This window comes from Brassica napus, chromosome C3 (genome assembly GCF_020379485.1).
Source record: "Brassica napus cultivar Da-Ae chromosome C3, Da-Ae, whole genome shotgun sequence".
NCBI classification, from domain to species: Eukaryota; Viridiplantae; Streptophyta; class Magnoliopsida; order Brassicales; family Brassicaceae; genus Brassica; species Brassica napus.
In genome coordinates, this window is record NC_063446.1 from 43,993,764 (window position 1) to 44,009,171 (window position 15,408).

Here is a 15,408-nt window from a genome sequence, read left to right on the forward strand (position 1 = left end):
TGATCAGATGAAATGTTTTGGAGCATTACATGTTTTTCGGAGCACGACGTTTTAGAAAGTCGACGTTTTCGCAGCAAGACGTTTCTGAAGCAGACGAAGTTTTCTTCAACATCATATCAGTAGAATATTATGTTGGGAACATAATAAGTCGGAAGCAGGACAGGGGTCAAGAAGGACGGAAGTAAGCAGGACGGGATCGCATCACGACGGGATACCCCGAAGTTGGGCGAAAACCCTAATTTCGGTATTATGAATTTTTTTTGGGAAGCCGGAGGCTCGAGAAATATTTTCCGTCAAGTGGGGAATCATTTGGAGTTTATTAAAATACTCAGAGCATCAGAACATGCGTAGAAAAATATTTGGGATTGATCGCAGAACGGAAATTCACCGGAGAGGCCGAAATCGGCCGATGGACAGAGAATCTCGAGGTGACTCGACTATGAGATCAGGACGTGGTGTCAATTGTATGGCATGGTATGTGGCAAGGGAAGCACGAGGGTTGCAATACAAATGATCACAGCATGCAGAGTGACACACAGAAGTACGAGGTGGATCGGCCAAGCACGAGATGTCACGATGCATGCAACCGAAGCATGCTGCCAGCCATGTGTGAGATGGTGTCTCCCAGCATACACTTCAGTCATGCAGCAGGACATCTGGACGTGGGTGTGTCATCCTGAATGAGTCCTGGCCATGCTGAAATATATGTGGAGCACGAGGTGCCGCCGCACATGCGTCCGGAGCCATGCGAAGCGACACACGGCTGCCACACGGCTTGAATCTGATTAGCTTCTTATGTCTATAAATAGCCCACTAATCCCTCTAATTTGAACACATCCATAACACCTCAAAGTCAGTTCAAAATGAGAGAGAAAGAAAAGAAAGAAAGATCGAGTTTCGATAGTTTTCGAGAGATTTAGACAGTTTTTGAAAACTGTTTTATGCCAGTTTTGAGTCAAGCGCCAAGAGAAGGTTCTGTTCAAGTAAAGATTAGTCAAGTGAAGATCAGATCAGTTCAAGACCAGTTTTGACGTGGGTCTACTTGAGAAGGTCGTGAAAGGGTTCGGATCGCAGAAGTCGGGTTTGGGGTCAAGGACCACGGTCAACCAAAAAGTGAGTTATAATCAATGGAAAAAGTGGTTACGAATGTAAAAATTGGTTACAAAGTAATTCTCAATATAAAATTAAACCAAAGACCACCATCAACACAAGCTCACAGAGTTGTTTAACAAATACAATATCTTCAACTGAAGTTTTTTTATCAGCTTATATGTTCTTTATACTTTACATCATGTATATTTATTTTTGTCTGTTTTTTTAACAGATTTATTACGTGATGTGGATTCGAAGTTTGTGTGATTTATTAATCTAGATGGAAGTGATGATGTAATTTTTGGGTATGTGCATACATCATATGAGTTCGATAAATTTTATTTGTTCTGGTAATTATATTGTATTTTGGGTGAGCAATTAGAGTGGAAAAATTTGATTATAAGCTAATTGTGAATGTGTTTTATTTGTTTTTTTTGTTCTTTTTCTAGTGTTTAATGTGATATGTTTTATTATATTTTTTAATATTTCATCTTAAAATTGTAGTTCTATATTTGGTGCTACTCGGTAGTGTTTTCGGTTTGGTTGTGTCCTAGAACATAGCAGACGTTGTCCAAGATAGAGGGTCTCTTCGTCTATAGATATAAATGCTTTGCATCTTTACAAAATGTTGAAGTGTTAGATTTGAGAATAATTAAAAACAGCTTTAGTTGCAATATCATATGCCATTTGACGATATAAATTTTTCTTCAAATATATATAGAAACAATTTTTCACCTAAAATTTGCTTGCTTTCGCTCGTCTCTCATTGTCAGAGCAATTCTGGTTACATTGGTTTATGAAAAGGACAGTTTTTTTTTTCCCTTTCACCTCTTTAATAAAATTAAATACGTGAACATGTTCTCTGTTTTGTCTTTGTCTCTTTGCTCCCCCGGTGATTAGTTGATCGATTATTTTCTCTTTATGTTATCTTTGTAGTGGATGAGATCTGGAATATCCATAGTTGTTTGTTAGTTATAAGTGTAACATATCGGTAATTCACGAAATGAATCTTGTTCACCCTAACCCAGCACACCATTCTGTTTTTAACACAACACATCATTTGCTATAATGTTCTTTTGTGTGATAAGAAATTGTGTTAGAAAGAACAATTTTTTTACTTCAACTACACTCTACAAACAAAAGACATAAAAACCAAAAATTTGATAGATTATTCAAGTTTTTGATAGTTAAACGAAGATGTAGGATCTCATTCTTGATCCTATCCCTGAAATATTCTCGTCTTTTTTTGTATATGTAATTGAACTTTTGCATATCCAAATCAATCTCAAAGTAGTTTGGTCCTGTCCAAATGATCAACACACACACACACACACATCAACATTAGCACAGAGCTCTGAAAATTAAATGTGCATTAGCTACTGAAAAATAAATGAAAGATTTGTAATCCAGCCGGAATTAAATATCAGAATAACTATTGTTGTAAGTTGTGAAAAAAATGTTTTTAGTAGAACTCTGCTGAAGACTCAGTATTCACCAAACCAGCCATGTCTTTGAACTTTATGGGTCACAATTATGGTTCGTTATCATTCTTTCTTCAATTTTCGTCTTCGTAACCACTATGCTTTCAACTTATCGTCTTTTCCACTTCTTTCTCCATTTTCTTCACCTTTCAGTTTCTTCTCCGAGTAATTCAACTCTAATTGCATTCCTCAGATCAAAGACAAAAACTTCATGGATCACTTCGACTTCCCCTCTCTTACCATATATATGCCACGTAGCCATCTGAACCCCTAATACTGCTCAAACCACCACCAACAAACTGCTTCCTCTCAAAGATCTTTCTTTTACTTCCCGAAGCTCTAGAAAGATCTCAAACGTTGGAAATTCCAAATTTGAGAGGATTATTAAGAAACGATCGTACGTTTCCATGGATCTTCATCGTTTTATTTATTTGTTGTTTGGACTACTTACTCCTACTCTATATTCATTGACAGAATTTCGTTTGGTTTTACCGTAGCTTCATGGCGGCTCCACAATTAGAATTGGAACCTCCAAAACCATGAATTTGCGTGGTTTAGGTAATGTGTCTTAGTTCAAAAAAGAGAAGAAATAAGTGTGTCTTCTGATTTGTGTTATACTCTTTTGTATTTGTGATGCACAAAGCTCGGATCCAGACTTAGGTATTTGAGGAGAAATATCTGAGCGTACTATAAAAAAAACTTATTTAAGTTATTGTATCTAAAAGGTATTTGATCCGTCACTCCATATATATATAAGTTAAACAACACCCGCACGGGTGTCCGGGTCAAAATCTAATTATTTATTAAAGAAACTGTTTACACTATAAATATAGACATATAATATTCATAAAACACGTTATTAAAACTATTGAACACAAGAACACACTTTGAGTCTTCTTCTCATTTTAATATTTCTAAGATTAGAACCGTATAGTTTCAGTGGTTTTAAACTCAACTTGCTGGGGTGAGATTAATTCTGCTACGGACATATGCAGAAGAATCTTAAGAAGATTAAAAAAGAATAGGTTCTGAGAAACTATGTTATGAAGTTTTTTACAAAAAAAAAAGAATATATGTTATGAAGTCTGAGAAGTTTTTGATTTGTTGGGTTTTTTATATATCAATTTCTAGGGTTTTGAATATTTTAGTTTTATGTTGAATCATTTGGATAATCAATAAAATGGTGTTAACATTACTTCGCTATAACAGGAAGCAGCATCATGATAGATTGTATAACTTGGCTTCACATATGGTCACGTAAAAGGCTAACAAAAATTAAACAAATTGAAATATAAATATTCAATAGTAATATGCTGGAGATTGTATAATTTTGATGGCTTTGTGTATTTTACTAAAACACATTTTATGTTTTTTGAAGTGTGAACTTAATTTGTGGTTTCGAATATCAAAAATTTATTGTCCAGATTAAACCCTTATTTTATCATAATATAAAATGTTCAAAATATAAAAATGTAATACTTATATATTTTAAATGTAATCTAAGAAAATACATTTCCTAATTATAATATCACAAAAACAAATTAAAATTACTATTATGTACTTAATACATAACAAACATCGTATACTCTTTAATATAAATATAAATTTGTAACTATTAATTAATATAAATACAAATCGTCGTTGTGATACGATTTTATATGGTTTCTTTTTGTGATCTATATCACCATTCGATCTTTTATGTTATCATTGTTGTTGTTTGGTTGGCTCTCAATAGTTTCTCTGTATTCTCCTTTGTTGGAGTTTAAACATGTTTAAGATCAATACAAGTATGGTTTGACCAAAAAAAGTTAAAAAATAATCTGCCTAAGCTTACTATTAATAAATTTTAGCTGCAAAATTAGATGAACCAAATAAAAATATAAAAAAATTCAAACCAAACCCAAATTCATAAATAACTAAACTAATACTCTTTTTAAACCGAAAAAAAATCTACAACCGAACCGGAAGCAAACCAAAACACAAAAATACAATTTGAACGCGAACAAAAATTTATAAAATATAATCAAATAATAAAATTTAGTTAAAAAACATAAATTATAAATATAAACAATCCCGCGTAACCGCGCGGGTCAGAATCTAGTAATTCAATTAAATTTAAGTTAAAGATTGTTTTTTTTTTCTAACATCAAGTTAAAGATTATTGAAGCATGGTGTTTTCGCGTTTGTCATATACCAAAAACTTGGAGTCCTTACAATTTATATTTAATGTATTTATACCTCAAAAATGTAGAAGCATATAATTTCTCTCTATGAAGTACATTTACAATATTAATTTCAACACGTTACCAATTGGTCCAATTGAAATCGATTTCGGTTAAGGAAAACCGATTGGTCAAATCGATTTCAATCTGGTCAAAGGTTGACCGGCTTGGGACAGAGTTGACTGGGTTGACCATTGATCAGCGAGTTGACTTTTTGACCAGATCACCGGTTAAGATCATGGTTAAGATCACCGGTTATCCATTTTAACCGTTCGAAAGGGCGTTTTAACTCGATTTTTTGCCCTGATTTCAGATTTGGAGTCTATTTGAGCATCTGGAGTTTACATGTACTACTTTTCCACATTGCTGAGGTGAGGGCTATTCCGTTAAATCCCGAACTAGTGTAGAAGTCTTTCTATGGTAATTTAGTTTCGAAGCATGATCTGTCTGTATGAATTGAGTTTGTCTGAGTCTTGCTTGGTAGTTTGTATATTCATTGTAAACCAGAATTAGGGGTCCAGAGGATTCAACTGTTAATTGAATTGAGTGATGTTGAATAGCGATATATATATAGTTATAAATATAAAGACAATGTGGAGATTGCGGGGACCAGAAACGTCTGAGCTAGCGACAAAGATGTTTGAGAGATTGTAGGGTGCATAGATGTTTGCATAGTAACGCAGAGCAGAGATTGCGGAGTGCAAAGACGTTTGCATATCGAAGTAGAGCAGACATTTCGGGGTGTACAGAGAAAGACTTTTGTACTACCGGCGCAATTGATATCGTATATCCTTATGAGGAGAATGCGGGGTGTATGGACTAAATGTGTGCTATCATCGAATTTTTTGTGTGTGTGATGCTTTAGGCATCTTGCTTGTTCTTGTTAGAGCTAAACTCCCATAGTGGAAGTTCTATTTACTTAGTCGGTGGTTTGCGTGTCTAGCATTCATACCTCACTGAGTGACTCCCCTGTTACTCACCCCTCCTTCTTTCCCTTTCAGGTGAGACTGACTAGCAAGAGTGATTCATTTCAGATCAGTGCTTTTGGGCATTTTTATTTTTTTCTTTTTCAAACTTCTGTTTTTTATACTTTTATCGATATTTTCGGAATTTATTGCATTTATTGGATTTATGGTTATTTATTGGAGTCGAGTTGGCTTTCGAAAAGTAATAAATGAAGATTTCAGACTTTTTATCTGCTTAAGTTATTTTGGAGGATACAGGTATTACAAATACTTTCGTATCAATCAGTGTCCAAACTAGAAGAAGCTAGATTTGATTTCCTTAAGCTTAGAAGGTAATGCTCATAGCTGGTACAATGAAGAAGTGAGAAGAGAATCATTCAAAGATTGGAGAGAGTTTAAGACACGCCTTTTAGCTCGGTTTGGCACAATTAAGAAACAATCTCCACCAGAGGTGCTTACTGAATCAAATACGTTTTTTGAAACTGAAGTTGTTCATGATTCAGTTTTGGTGCAAGAAGCTATAGAGGATGAATGAGCGATTCTGGAAACAAAGACAATTCAAATATCAGAATCGATCTTGATAACAGAATTGGATCTAGAGGTTGTGGCCACTAACACAGAAACAATGCTCCAAGTGCTTGAGACGATTGAGGCACCAAAATCAAAGGAAAACGAAGTGTTTCACAACAATGAATCAAATTCAGAAAAGGAGGAAGAATCTGTAAGAAAATAAGAAATCAGAATGAACAGCTCAAGAACAAGAGAGAGAGAGAGAGTTGTGAATCCAGAAAGTAAAAGGGAGAGAGAGAGAGAGTAAAGAAGGGGAAACTTAATTCCTTAACTTGTAAATTTTCGTTACAACACATTTTAAAACTAATCTAGATCTGGGCATAATAATAAATACAATCAACATGAAAGCTTCTTGAGTAAAGGGAGAAGGCACAACTTCCAAAGTCATTTGCATGTCTCCAACGGTAGAATGGATATGTTTCTGTGGATGGGTGACATTGGAGATAGCTTGCTGGATGATCAAGCATGGATAGGTAGTTGCGGATGAATCTTCTTCTCAATACTCCCCCTCAAGCTTGAGCATAAGGAATGGTCAAGCTTGGAAAGTCATGAACACATCCCTCATTAAAACGTTAGTGTGCAAAACCCAGTGGGACAAAAACACACTAAGGAAAAAGAGTAGACGATTCATGACCAAGAGGATCATGATCTGGACAAGTCTATGAGTCCTAACCTTGGATGAATGGACTCACAAACTTTGGTGCTTGCTCCTTTGGTGAAGATGCCAGCAAGTTGATCTTCACTCCTTGTGTAGCAAGGCAATATGATTAGTTTCTCCACAGCTTGTCTCACCTTGTGACAATCCACCTCAATGTGCTTTGTCCTCTCATGAAATACTGAGTTTGATGCTATATGAATAGCCGCCTGATTATCACAATGCATTGTGATTGGTGTTGTTGTCTCTATGCCCAAATCTCCAAGCAAGTTTCTGATCCAAATAAGTTCACTAGTGAGATTCCTCATTGCTCTATACCCTGCTTCAGCACTTGAACATGAAACCACCTTTTGCTTCTTGCTCTTCCAAATTACCAAGTTGCCTTCAATGAAAGTGCAATAGCCTGTTGTAGACCTCCTGTCCACTCTATCACCAGCCCAATCTGCATCACAATATCCCACTATCTCCGTGCTCTTGTTGCTGCCCATCCATACGCCCTTACCCGAAGCTTCTCTCAGATACCTCATGATCCTTTCCACCATATTCCAATGATGAACTTTAGGTGTTTGCATATGCTGGCTGACTTGATTCACAGCAAAGCAGATGCCTGGTCTTGTAATGGTTAGATAGATCAGCTTCCCAACCATTCTCCTATAGAGTTTGAAGTCTCCAAATGGCTTATCTTCAATCTCCCCCTTACACAAGACTTTGTATCCTTCTTCAAGAGGTGTCTTAGCTATTCTTTCTCCAAGCTTTCCTGCCTCATTTAAAAGATCAAGTGTGTACTTTCTTTGAGATAAGAAAATCCCGTCTTTAGAGCGGCATATTTCTTTCCCTAGAAAGTACTTTAGTTCACCTAAATCTTTAATATCAAAAGAAGACTTAAGAAAAGCTTTGGTTGAGATGATACCTTCCTTGTCACTTCCTGTAATGATAATATCATCTACATAAATCAGAATCACCACAATTCCTTGCTTGTTTGTGAGGGTGAAGAGTGTATGATCAGCTTCAGATTTTACAAACCCTCTTCCATTGAGAGTTGTACTCAGCTTGTGATACCAAGTTCTTGGTGATTGCTTCAATCCATAGATAGCCTTCTTCAATCTAAGGACGTTCCCTGGTTTCACAAAGTCTTCCATACCCGGAGGTGGCCTCATATAAACCTCATCCTCCAATTCTCCCTGAAGAAAAGCATTCTTGACATCCATCTGCCATAAATCCCACTCCAAATTGACTGCCAAAGAGAGTAGAATTCTTATCGTGTGGAGCTTAGCTACTAGTGCAAAATTTTCCAGATAGTCTTCTCCATAGACTTGAGTGTATCCTCTTGCAACTAGCCTTGTCTTCTTCCTCTCTGGTTTCCCATTAGCTAGATACTTGATGGTGAAGAGTAGGCGACTTGTTACTGCTTTCTTTCCTTTGGGAAGCTCAGTTTCATACCAAGTATCATTCTTGATCATGGCACCGATTTCATCTCCAACTAACTCTCTCCACTCATCTAGCTCCATTGCCTCTTCATAAGCCTTTGGAATATACTCTTGATCCAGATTGCTGATGAAGACTACATGCTCTTGAGGTTAACTTGCTAAAGAACAGGTTGCTTGGATAGGATGAGCAATGGCATTGTTGTTAAAGTATACTTTGGTGTTCAGCCACTGAGAAGGTTTCTTCATCCTTGTACTCCTCCTTAATGGTTGAACTTCTTGTTGCATTCCTTCTTGATCATGGACGGTTGAATCGTGGATAGCTTCTTCTTGGATAGCATCTTCTTGGATAGCTTCCTCGTGGACAGTTTCCTCGTGGACAGCTTCTTCGTGGATAGCTTCTTCATAGACAATATGTAAATTAGGTTGATTTCCTCCCCCCCCCCCCCATGATCAGGATGGACTGTTTCTACAACTGGTGCAGCTTCATCAACAACTGAAGGTATAGTTGAAGTGCTCGGTACCCCACTGGTTTGAGGCTGGCTGATGCCTAGGCTTTCCAAAATGATTCTCAAGTTGTTTGCCCTATCTGAAGGTCCTTGTGAGAGATCCTGAAGGGTTTCCCAACTCTTCTCATCATAGTACCCCTTTGATTCAACAAACTTAACATCCCTTGAGACCATAACTCTTCTTGATTCAGGTATGTAGCACTTGTACCCTTTCTGCGTGTGGGAATATCCTATGAACATGCCTTTGACACTCTTGGCTTCCAGCTTGTTTCTCTGTTCTCCTGGTGTCAAAACATCACACATACACCCAAACACACGCAAATGATCTAGTGGAGGCTTAATTTTGTTTAATACCTGAAAGGGAGAGACATCTTGGAGAAATTTGCTGGGAATTTTGTTGATCAGATAGCAAGCTGATACAACATCATCTCCCCAAAACCTCTTTGGAACATTAGTATGGAACATCATGCTTCTTGCAACCTCCATAAGATGGCGATTCTTCCTTTCAGCAACTCCATTTTGTTGAGGTGTGTATGGACAGCTTGTTTGATGGATAATTCCATGTTTTGCTAGGTGTTGTTTGAAGACATGGCTAGTGTATTCCCCACCATTATCAGATCTGAAAATTTTGATCTTAGCATTGAAATGGTTAGATACATAGTTTTGAAAGTTAATAAAAGCTTCAAAAACTCTATCTTTACTTTGAATCAGAGTGAGCCAAGTATATTTTGATTTCTCATCTATGAATGTCACAAAATATTTATGGTTTTCTCTAGATGCATAAGGTGCTGTCCAAACATCAGAGTGAACTAGATCAAAAAACTTCTCATAAATAGTCATAGATTTAAGAAAAACCGATTTGCAATGTTTACCAAAAATACAAGCCTCACAAGTTTCATTTTTGAAAGACAGATTAGGTAACATTAAGCTTAAAGCACGTGAATGAGGATGGCCTAGTCTAGCATGCCATAACACATCACTAGCTAAAATATAAGCAGAATTAAAAGCACAAGATAAATCAGAAACTTTGGTGTCTTTAAGCAAATAAAGATCTCCCTTGCTCACACCTTTTCCCAGCATCTTGCTGGTCTTAATATCCTGAAAGTAAACATCATTAGGACTGAAAATAACATTGCAATTCAGATCATTAGTTATTCTCTTAACAGATAATAAGTTAGATGTGAAAGTAGGCATATAAAAAGCTTGAGACTCCTTATCAAATAGTTTCAGATTTCCTACTCCCTCAATGGGTATTTTATTTCCATTTGCAATCACTACACTCCCTAGAGCAGGTTTAACATCACTAATCAGTTTAGCATCCTTAATCATATGATGAGAAGCTCCTGAATCAATGACTAAAGGTCTAGCAGTGTGAGATGCATTATGAATAGAGTTTAGAGCATTGACACTAATGTTACCAGAGTTTGCATTGAGAGCCTTGATAAGGGCTTCAATGTCTGACTTGCGGATGAAGGTGTCATCATTAGGAATCTGAGAGGTAGCCCCCACAGAATGAGAAGTAGACACCATAGCCTTTCCAGCCTCATGGTTGTGCACGGCTTCATGAGCTCTAGTTTGGCTGAACTTGGATGTTGAAGGTGACCTGAGGTGAGGATGAAGGACCCAGCAGTTGTTCTTGGAGTGACCTTGTTTTTTGCAATGTTCACAAGTCACACGCCTATCACCTCCTTGTTTGTACGCAACTTTGTTTGCTACAGCAGTCTCCACCTTCTCAGTTTTGCTTGCCATAGACAGCTCTCCTTTTCCTCCAAACAATCCATATGAGCCAAGTTCCTTTTGTAGCTGAGAACAAACATCATCCATGCTTGGAAGCTCCTTAGCTCTCAGGATATGTTTGATAACATCATTGAAGGTTGGATTGAGTGCGAGAAGTAACCCAAAGACCTTGTCTTGCTCATGCCTTTCATTGAGGATATTTGGATCAGTGGTGCTTGGCCTTAGCATTTCAAGCTCAGACCACAATTGACTGAACTTCCCAAGGTGCTTGGTAAAGTTCATCTCTTCCTGCTGTAAGTTGTTGATTGCCTTCTTCACTTCAAAAATTCAGGTAAGGTTTGAAGTGTTGCCATACACCTTGTGTAAGGTATCCCACAATTCCTTTGCGGTTTCATAGTGAGAATATGCCTCCATAATAGAAGAGTCAAGCGAGCTTTGTAAAACAGACAGCACCATAAGGTCCTCCTAACCCCATTTGCCTTCATCTATTACTACAATCTCCATTCCATCTTCTCCTTGAATGGTTTATCTTGGTGCTTCACTTGAAGTGATGTGCTCCCATAGACCTCTTCCACCAAGAGTTGTCTTGGTCAATCTTGACCAGAGTAGATAGTTTAATCCTTTAAGAACAACTGGAATGTTGATAGGTTTGTAGCTGTGTTGCTCCATTTTGAACCAAGTGAGGAAAAGAGTGAAAAGAGTAAAGAGATTTGCGGAAGTAGAAAGATGTTTTAGGAGCTTAGAAGCTCTGACACCATATAAGAAAATAAGAAATCAGAATGAACAGCTCAAGAACAAGAGAGAGAGAGTTGTGAATCCAGAAAGTAAAAGAGAGAGAGAGAGTAAAGAAGGAGAAACTTAATTCCTTAACTTGTAAATTTTGGTTACAACACATTTTTAAACTAATCTAGATCTGAACATAACAATAAATACAATCAACATGCAAGCTTCTTGAGTAAAGGGAGAAGACACAACTTCCAAACTCATTTGCATGTCTCCAACGGTCGAATGGATACGTTTCTGTGGATGGGTGACATTGGAGATAGCTTGCTGGATGATCAAGCATGGATAGGTAGCTGCGGATGAATCTTCTTCTCAATAGTATCGAAGCCAAAGGATAGAGAAACATATACCAAGGAGAGGGATTGTTTTCGTTATCAAATAACAACTCTCAATCCTCAGGTACAAGTTTCTAACTGGGAACCAAGCTTTCAGCTTCATGAGTTATTGGGTGGGGGTGGTAAAGATAGTTTTGGCACTGCTGACTTGTTTGAAAGAGTTCAGTTGATTCAAAAGCCAACAGCTGTCAACGTCAAGCATCTTGCATACCAGTTGTTCAATAAAATGCTTCTCAGCAGCAGAAGAGAGCAGTATAATAATCAACAGCTCAAAATCTCCAAATCATGGCACTTCAAGTTTAAGACAAAAGCCACAAGAGAGTCTTCCCATGCAAATCTTTGGTATAATGAGACAATAGAAGCTGGTGATACAAAGGATATTAAAGTAGAACAATTGATTCTTGCAATTTTGGGGCAGTAAGTGTATCTCATTCATGCAGGCAAGAGCCTTATGAGATGGTATGTTGTTTGTATGCCTGGTCTGTGGCGTGGGGTCTAAACTTCTGGATTTTTATCTTATGGAACAGAAAGACAAGAAAGAAGACAGTCCCGAGCTTATTCAAACATGGGACACAACTTTATTATGTGTTCCCGAAGCGACTTGAGTGGTTACTTCTGACTAACAATGATCCGATATTTCAAGAAAGAACTAAGGGCAAGAGAAGCGCATTTCAGAGCCTGAGATTGAGCGGTTTCTATGTGTTCTTCTGTGTTGTTGGTGTAGCATAGTTTGTCACTCTCAGGCGTAAACAAGCATTCTTACTGGAAACATGCTATAAAGGATTCGAAGTGAAATACACTTTATCAGTATATTTTGGGAAGGAACGTGACTGGTTACTCACAAAAATTATGTTTGGTAGCTACGGTAGAAGGGTTCACGAGAACGACATAGTGGCAGTGGAGCAGCAGCTATGCTTTCTCTTTTCAATCAACGACAAGGATAATTCACCAGTGTTGTTGTTCATCAGTTTGTGAAACGGGCCTCGCACCAAAATCAGGAGAACAAAGAGTTTTATAACATTTGGGTGTTGTTGTTCAATTTGATATAGAGGCCTTGTATCCATGAGAGATTCGACACTCGTTATTCTCTTGTTGTCCTTGGAATATATGGACAAGGGAGTCCATTTTGTCGTGTGGCATTGTTGGAAGCATAAACCACTGATGTGGCAGCTGGTTTCAGCTTCGGTTTTTGATGCATATTATAAGTTTATTTAGAGATTTCAAATGATTTTTATGTTATAATATATCTTGTTACAATATGTTATATAAATATAAGTTACTATATAAATTAAATTTTGCATATAATGTACCATAATAGCTTTATTTCATCATTTTTATGTGATCTACACAGAAAATATAAAATTGCTAGAAAATGGAATCTCTCTCCTATTAAAAATTAATTCAGATTTATAATTTTCTAGATTTTATCTCTTTTTACAAAAAAGTACTTAAAATAGAATAATAATAATAATCTATGTTCAATATGATTTCAATATCAATTTTGAATTATAAGCTCTATAAGCTTACGTACATTATAAGTTACTGATTATTGTAGTTAGAATTGTACATAATTGTTTCAGAATTTTCTAAGTTATGTTTAACATATTTTGTATGATTCTAAATAATATTTTTGAATTAATGTTCCATAAATTAATAACAGGATGGCTTTTTGATGTCAAAAAGAATATGCATAATATTTTTCAATTTTGTTTTGAAATTATAGTAAAAATAAAAGTTTAGATGATATATTTACTATCAAGAGATTATATTATATATTTGATACTACTGCAAATATTGGTATTTATATCTATGTCAAGATATAAATACATGAAATTACTATATTTATTATTTATTTGTTTCCACAACACAATATACATATATTAAAGCAATGAAGGATATATAGTATTACTATGTTAAAATATTAAATTTATAATTACTTATTTTCTAGGTTATATGATAGAACCTTTTTTGCTTATTTCCATAGAAAAATATATTTTCACAACAATGATATATATATATATATATATAATTATATATATACAATCATTAACATGTTGAGAAGAGTTTGTCAAATATAAAATATTATAAAATTTGTATTTTTTTGGACTGTGAGATTTTGTTGTTGTTGTATTTGTTCATATTAATTTTATATTAAACTAGAATAGATACCAATCTTTTAAACAAACAAAACTTTACTTAAAAGTATTTAAGAAACTAAAACTAGATACCAATATTAAATTTAAAAACCTCATTACAATAAATAATATATATATATATATATATATATATATATATATATCACTATTAAAATTGACTGTAACAGATATTATAATATTGCAATTTAAACAGTTTTGATATGTGTCACATGTCAAACATAAAATTGTTAGAAAGTGAAAAATATATTCTAATGTAAGTCAATTTAAAATTATTATATTAATTTGATAAATAATGCTAAAATTTGAATATAATTTATAATTTAGATTCTTTTAGGATTTTGAGTGATCTCTTATTGTTGTAACTATCCAAATTTGTTTTATCTCCCACACGTCGCCGATTCTGATTATAAATACAATGAAAAATCTAAAGAAAACAAAACAAAAGAAATAAGGAAAAGATAATGGAAGAGGAAGATTATAGTGATGATTTTTAGGTGGATGGCACCCCATCAAAGATATTAAAGACCCTTCTATTGAAGTCATCTCCAAGTTTGCCATTTCTGAATACAGCAAACAGAAAAACTTAAGACTCAATTTTGACACAGTTGTTTCTGGTGATGAACTACAGGTAGCAGGCATGAAGTACCTGTTAATTTTGAATGTCAATGATGGATGCAACGAAGGTACTATAAGATCTAAGAGGCAAAAGTATACGAACGGGCTTGGGATGATTATAGGGAACTCATTTACATGAAACCTATTAAATAATCCACGCACTCTCTTAAAATATTTATATTTCTACGTATTCATTTAAAAATAAATAAAAACAAAATGAATAAATGATTGAGTTTTATATATTTTTCATATATTTGATTGGTCTCTTTTTGAAGCTTTAAAGTTTCAGTTGAATGTTTTTGTAACATGATTTTTCGAGACGGGGCCATGTAAAGAATGGATTTGCTTAGTGCCTCACTCAAATTTATTTTTCCTATACAGTTATTATAATTTTTAAATGTCATCTTATTATTAATTTTAATATACTGCATATTCTATTCTGTACCAAATTAGAGATTCTAGATCCGTTTTTGGCGAACTATAACATTTCTCTCTCTCAAATAAGATGAAATTGGCTTGGCATTTTAACTTGGACTCTCGAAAACTCGAACTGAAACCGATCCAAAATACCTGATCCGAAACCGAACCGAAATTTACAAGTACTTTGTGGATCTAATTTTTTTTTAACCGAAAGAACCAGAACTGAAAGGACCAACCCGAATAGATCTGAACCCGAAAAGAACTGACCCTAATAGATCCGACCCGATAAGAACCGAATTGTATCCGACTTAAAAATATGCATATCCAAAATTATGATTTTCTGTATTCTATTTTATATATATTATTTTATGATTTAGTTGAAATATCTTTTGTTAACCATTTTTTTTTTTTTTTTTAGCATTTTTAAGTAATATGAACCTTTAA